Raw genomic sequence first — 7,973 nt, forward strand, 5'->3', positions numbered from 1 at the left:
TATATATATATATATATATATATATATATATTATTTTACCAAAAATGTTTAATCTTGTGCAGGAATTCATATATCATAACCCATAACATAGTATTCATAGTCTACCATTAATCTTTTTCTTATATTGTATATAATAGCCTATTATTTCTATAATATTAATGATTATTATTCTTAATATACATTGACAGAAGTTATGATTTAATATATATATTTTCATTATTTTACTTTGAGAAGTTTCAAGCGTGTTTTCCAGGACTTTATATGTATAGGATCTTAGTGTTATACCATTTTTGACATCCATTATTTAACTAAGAGTTTTAGTACTCTTATAGCCTATAGTGACTGCAGTTTTGATGTGATATATATTTGTTATTTTACATGCATGTACATGCCTTGGAACCTGGTATAAATAGCAGTGATTGAATTTTAGATCTCCTGTATGCTGTATACATATTCATAGGATATTCCAAGACAGAATATTCTCTTGGATTCTCTTCAGCTTGTTCTGTGTTGGTCAGTCTTTCTGTTGACAGTTTTGTATTTAGGTCACACAGGAGCCCTCGGGCAGCAGTAAAGCATGTCCTCTACGGGAGTGATTGACACCTTCTCTGATGATGAATGAAGTCTCCAGCTTCTCTGGGCTCCAGCCACAGTAATAAACCAGCGCTGCACACTGACGGTCGGTCCTCGTCTCATTTCTTTAATTCAGTCTTTTATGTGATACATCATAATTGAGGCAAATAAATCGAGACAGTTGTAGAATAACACAATTAGTGTTTCTTTTTTTTTCTCTAGGATGCAATCATCTTTTATTTCCCATTAATGAAACAGCACCTCATTTTATGGCCTACTGAACCGAACAGCATTAAATTGAGAGGTAAATAAATAACAAGAAAATCTTGTTACCAAAACTGCATTGCATATTTAAACTGAGCTGCAGCCGTGCATGTGTAACTACCACGGAAATGACCTTTAAAATCTAGATCAGAGCTGACTTTGCTAGAAATATCTGTCACCTTTTTTCAAATTACACCATCTTCAATAACAAGCATCGCAAAATACATTCAACAGGGTGTTGTTAAACCCATAATGCCTGTCTTAAAGGTTTGGCAACTATTAGCATTGCCAGCATTGAATACAATGCAGTATATTCAGCTGCAAACACCTGAAAGCTTTCTAGCACTATATAGAACAATAGACGTTCTGTTGCGAAATGTAATTTCCTGCCTTTAGTGAGAGCAGCTTGGATTTGAATGGCCTTTAATGTTGAGCTGAGGTCTGTCTGTGTTGCTTTAAGATGAAAGGGAAGAGGAATCTGGTTTTGGATCAGAGGAAAAGCTGTGGCGGTGCATGTCAATCTCACTCTCCCAGTGTTTCTGTGAGAAAGAAAAGTCATACGAGTGCTCTTCAATCTCACAGTCAGCAACCAGATTAAAATGGAGAGAATGTGAGACTTTTGCTTAAGTTGACGTTCCTCCTCTAGAGTTGCGTCTCCTCTAGAGTTGAAGAAAATGTCTCATTAATGTTTCATACTGTGCTCTGTTTTGCCAAAAATACTATCATGTCAGAATTTCCAGTCTAATTATATAATACATAAATAACAGTACTAAAGTCTGCAGACAAGAATTGCAATATAAATGCAAACACTTAAAAGCTAATTGATTGTGCATCTGCTTTTTCTTATTATTATTTAATTTAATTCATATCTTATTTATATAATTATATAATATATACAAATAATAAAGCTAATAATTTTTTTAAATAATTTTATTTATATATTTATACAATATATAATATCACTGAAGTATTTAATTAGAAATCTGAAAATGAATCAAGCTCTTTCAAGAGCAAATTAGTTGTGCTTTGCATTTTTCGTCTAGTTGTATAATGTTCATTTTCAGTTTCTTTATATAATTATATAATATAAAACATGTAATAACAGTAATACATTAAAATATTTTCATTATTATTTTGTTATTATTTATATACAGTATGTAGTTTTTATTTTATTTTATTTTATTTTACAAATGTTATTTTTTTTTTTTTGTCCGTCAAGTATGAAACCAAAAAGAAAAATCACAAATTATACAGCACATTATGATGTTCACGAGGATAATTTGAGCTTTATTTCTTCTTCTCACGTTCACAGCAGAGACCGTCTGCTCTCAGCAGCACGTACCAAACGCAGCTCTGTACATTCATCTGTCTGTCATGTTGACAGGTCTTCAGCCGCAGCGATGTTAACGTCCCGTGGCTGTTCTCCAGTGATGAGTCCAGATGGAGGATATGTTGGTACCTGCCCTTTTATTTCCATTGCCAGCTCACTCCCTCCAGCCCCAGGTACACCTCCACACCATCTGTGCCAACCTGCCGTCTCTCCGTCAGACAGTTGCAGGTTCGGCGGTGCGTGGCAGGCCTACAGCTGTGCAGACAGCCAGCCCAACATCTGTGTGTCCTGTGGGACAGACGGGGGGAGATGTCCCGCTGATCTTCTCAGTTGCTGCTGGCCTTAAACACAGGCATGAGCCGGCGCTTCTGCGGACAGGATGAGTTTTGCAATGTAAGTGTGAAATGGAAAGGCGCTCTCTTTTCATTGTTTACTACTGAACTTTTCTTAACCTTGCAAAAGTATACATCATGTAAAAGTAGTAGTAGAGAATCGGATAGAGATAGACTTCCCTTAAAAACATTTAAAAACATATATACTAATATATAATATACATTAAAATATAAAATACACATGCACACGTATATAGATAGATAGATAGATAGATAGATAGATAGATAGATAGATAGATAGATAGATAGATAGATAGATAGATAGATAGATAGATATTATAGAATTATTCTTCACAAATCTTAAAGAAGTCTCTTATGCCCACCAAAGCTGCATTTTTATTGTTATTGTTATTTATATATTTTTTGGATACACATACAGTAAAAACATTAATATTAGGAAATATTTTTTTCTATTTTAATGTATTTAAAACTGAATTTATTCCCATGATGCAGTACTGAAGTTTTGGCAGCTATTACTTCAGTCTCACATGATCCTTCAGAAATCATTTTAAAAAGCTGATTTAAAGCTCAATAAACACTTATTATTATTTTTATCGTTGTTGAAAACATTGGATGCATTTATTTGAAATATAATTTTTTTAACAGTATAAATGTATTTACTGTCACATTTGATAAATTAATTGCATGCTTGAGAAGGAAAAAATGTAAAAGTATAATATAATATATAATTATTTTTTGGAAAACTGGTGTATATATATATATATATATATATATATATATATATATATATATATATATATATATATATATATATATATATATTAGTGAAATTAAGAAATAATAATAACATTCTCTTTCTCTCTATATTGTTATTATTTCTTAATTTCCAAGTTTTTATTTGTAAAACTATATACATTACACAGACACATATATACATTACATACATATATTATATATATGTATAATATTTTAATAGAAAATTATAATATGTTTGATTTCAAATGAGAAAAACTATTCAATAATAAATATTTGAAAATATTATCAGACAATAATGTTTTGGACACAGTGATTCTGCTACTGGTGAGACACTCCAGCTGCAGAAAGTGAGATAGGGAATGAAACAAAATCAAGAAATAAATAAATAAAAGAAGTTCATACATTTTTATGACCACACATATAAGGTCAGCCATGTGCTTTGGTTACTAAGCAACACTGTAAGCCTGTGTGAGGGTTTTGTCAGAAGTTGACTCAGATGTGTTGTACGGCTGCGAGAGGAACAATCAGGCTTTGATTACTGTGCAGAGTCAAGCCCGACAGCAGCTGCCTGTGAGCTCAGGCCTCTGTCAGTGTCCCCTGCTCACAAATTCAGCACAAACTCACAAATGATTGAGGAATAGCAAACAGCAGAATAGCTCCTAGCTATTCTCTGGCAGAAATGACCGTGGTGGAAATTTTAAATAGCCAATTACTTTGATTCGCTTTATAGTTAGCATTTAATGTATTCTGAATCAGAAAAAGAATCGGAAGAGTATTAATACCAAGTACACGCGCAAGGAATTTGACTTGACGACAGGAGCTTCCAGATCAGAAGAAAACAGACATTTATCAGTTTTCATACATTTTACTTACAGTATATTGGATGAGAGTTGTCTCATAGTTCATCTCAAGCATGCTCTTTCCTGACACTTGTCTACTTGGATAAAAAAAGAAGGTTATGAAGGTTACATTTCTAGCAAATGTGTCTCTCTATTAAGATTATAATGGTAATAAAGCTTAAATTTGACCGTGGACCACAAAACCAGTCATGAGCAGCAGGGGTATATTTGTAGCATTAGCCAGCAATACATTGTATGGGGCAAAATTATTTATTTTTTCTTTTATCCCAAAAATCATTAGGATATTAAGTATTAAGTATTAGGATATTTTGTAAATTCACTACTGTAAATATATCAAAACATAATTTGTCATTAGTAATATGTATTGCTAAGAACTTTATTTGGACAACTTTAAAGGCAATTTTTTTCAATGTTTAGATTTTTTTGCACCCTCAGATTTTCAAATAGTTGGCCAAATATCGTCCTATCCTAACAAAACAACCTTCAGTGGAATCTTTATTTATTCAGCTTTCAGCTGATTTATAAATCTTAGTTTTAAAAAATGGACCCTTATGACAGGTGTTGTGGTTCATTGTCACATGTATGTTATGTTAAATAAGAAACAATCTCTATAACATAATAGTGCCCTTATGTATTCACAGCTTAAGATATTATGGCAGTTTACAACCCCTTTCTTATTTCTATTTTGGGTTTATTTATTTGTTTGATTTTTAATAAAACAAATGTCAAATATTAAGTATTTAAAAAAAAGAAAGTGAAACAGAAATAATTGTATATAAATGCAAATAATAACATATAAAATTATTTCTAAATGTCATTGTCAAATTTAGCCATTATTTACAGTTAACTGAGCTTGACTGTTTTTGTTTGTTTGTTTTTTTTGTAAATTAAGTTCAATAATATCTATGACACTGAGATATTACCTAAAAAGTGAGGAATCCTGAAATATTCCCTGGACTATTTTAGACATTATACTTAAAAAAAAAAAAAGTAAATGCAATAAAGGGTATCATTTTATAATTCAATTTTATATATTATATATAAATGTACTTTATTATTTTTTTAATTATATGTATATACTATAGAATTACTCAATATTATTCATTATATATCACTTTCTGTTTTATTTATTGTTTTATTATTAATAATATTAGTATTTTACATTTATGTTTCAAGTTTATTTTTAAAGCTTAATTTGAAATAGTATTGGCACAAAATGAAATTGTAGTTGCAATGACGTATTATGATGCTATTTAATGCCTCTTTCATTCAGTGTCTTCTTTCTTCAGTTTATTCTTTCTCTTCTTCTTTCTGTCTCTCCTCCAGTGCCCCGTTTTATTGCATTGCGCCTGTAGAGACCTGCTGGGCGTGGATCGGTGTGGACAGCCAATAGCAGGCCAGCAGGTGGGTGGCGGTTAGTGGCCAGTGAGGCAGGGTGGGGTTACAGTCTCATAATCACAATAAAGGAAAGGGTCAGCACTTCTTTATTCACACTCACCCAAAATCATCATACAGATTTCAATAATGATTTACCTTTGAACAGAGATCAGAAGAAGTGCATTATACAGATCAAAGTGGTTTTATTCAGCGCTGCATTGGAGGATGACATCTGAATGAAGACGCTGCTGCACTGAGCATTCAATATATATGATCAATACATGGATTCCCAACAGCAGGTCATTAAGACTGTTCAGCCCAATCAAGTGCTTATTCTCCTGTGTGGGAGAGATTCGTCGTTTCATTTAGCTCCCAGTGATTCATGGGAGTTACCTTATTAGGCAGGATCTCTCCTGTAAAACGAGCTCATTCACATGAGCACTCGGCTGCTGGTTTTAATGAAATCAAACAGACGTCAAATCTTAAGCGTTTGCGACTAGAAAGTGGAAAAGAAGTCATTTTGTGCGTTTCATATTCTTTGTTTGATCATATTCTAGTGTTGGAAAGCCGGTGATAAAATGATATTGGTTATTATCAGTATAACATTCATCAGTCGTCTGTGAATTATTTATTTTTCTCGTCTTTATTCAGAATACATGTAATCTCAGTAAAATTTTATTTCTGCTATGCTAATATTTTTTTAATCTATATTCTTTTTATTTAGTATAATATTTATTTATTTTTATCTTAAATGTAATTTTTACAATGAAATTTAATTCATGAAGAACAAAAAAATAAGAATATTTAATTTCATTTAATAATGCGATGCAAATTTTTCCTTAAATGTGTAACTGAGTATTGCATTTTTAATTTAATCAATATTATTTAGTATAATATTTTTTAATTTAATTTTCACAATGAAGTTTTATTTATGAAGAACTAAAAATTAAGAAGAATATTTAATGATATTAAATTAAAAACAAACATTATATTAAATTAAATATAAACTGTAGAATATTATTGCATATATTTATATATCTATATATCTATATATATATATCTATATATATATATATATATATATATATATATATATATATATATATATATATATATACATATATATATATATATATAATTCAATTGGAAAAAAATATATAACTGAGAAACTTGACATGAACTACATGTTGTTTAAGATTTATTCATGTTTCCTTTCATTTCTTGTTTATAATATAATAATATCATCTTGTTTTAATCTTGTTTATATTTAATAAAATTTAGAAACAAAATACATTTTTACAGGAAAAAGGTCACAATTAGAATGAATAACATTTAGAAAATTATAGTTTTAAATACATTTTATCATATGAATACAGACGAACAAATTTATTTCTCAATTTTCTTGCTATATGAATTTTTACTTGGGTGGTTGGATGGGATTTTGACTCCTTTTGTTCTTTTTCTCTCTGTTGGCACAGAAAACATCCATTCCCCATGCAGAGGAACATCCGGACATCCAGTAAGATTCTGTCATTTATTGTAAGCCATATTCCAGATGAAATGAAGCAGCATGTGTGTAGAGTCTGGGGAGAGCTGTAGGCATGTGTGCTTTTGTAAGGGATTCTCCAGTCCAACAGCTGCAAGAGCGGCAGCTCTGGTGCTGATGCTCCACCACAGAAATGCTTGTTAGGGCAGAATATAGCCAGAGCTCCAGGGACCATCCAGACACAGTGACTATTCATAACTGTAATGGGTATCAACCACGTCGACAAAAAAACCCCCTGTGAACGAGAGTGAGAGATCTGCTGAAAATACAAATTTATGGGAAACACTTATTGTATCAAAACTAAAAACGCTGTCCAAAAGAATCATCCTGAACCGTTGCATAGAAATGATATCACATCAAGAGTTTCAGTATTGTTCCAGGACAAGAACATAATAGGAACTAAGGTACTAAAGAGCATGTTTTAATGCATAACATTTTCTACAAAACTAAAACACATGCAAACCTCATCACAAATCCTTGAGTGCTGAAATGTTTTTGCATTGTTTGCATTGGACAAAAATTGTAAATGAGAATCCTGAAATGTTTCCTTTTTTTAATAAAATTGTAATTAATGTTTATTTTAATATTTATTTAGGTTTAGGGTTAAATCATTTTTTTAATTACATTTAATTGATATAAAAATATTGAATGTTACCGATAATGAATAGCAACATGTTATAGGATAATACTCCTTTATTCATTCAGTTTCTGACAACCAGAAAATATTAAAGCATTTAGAGATCCATACAAATATATGGATAAATATACATGCATAAAATGCATTGCATTTAATAACTTGCAATCTGAAGGAAAAAAGGAACTAAAAAGCATGCTATAGGGCAGTTCATAAAACTATAAGGCATGCTAACATCATCCAAAATCCTGAAACTTATATTTATAGGATAGTGTTTACA

At 30.9% G+C, this 7,973-nt stretch overlaps 1 long non-coding RNA gene across 1 annotated transcript; it reads left to right on the forward strand.

Annotated features, from left to right (window-relative positions):
- The first annotated feature begins 266 nt into the window (after window positions 1-266).
- LOC127965831 (uncharacterized) lies at window positions 267-7,539 on the forward strand. Its single transcript, XR_008155495.1, has 5 exons — window positions 267-679; window positions 796-877; window positions 2,222-2,560; window positions 5,463-5,540; window positions 6,992-7,539. It is a non-coding gene; the product is annotated as an uncharacterized LOC127965831 (long non-coding RNA).
- The last annotated feature ends 434 nt before the right edge of the window (window positions 7,540-7,973 follow it).

This window comes from Carassius gibelio, chromosome B10 (assembly GCF_023724105.1).
Source record: "Carassius gibelio isolate Cgi1373 ecotype wild population from Czech Republic chromosome B10, carGib1.2-hapl.c, whole genome shotgun sequence".
NCBI classification, from domain to species: domain Eukaryota; kingdom Metazoa; phylum Chordata; class Actinopteri; order Cypriniformes; family Cyprinidae; genus Carassius; species Carassius gibelio.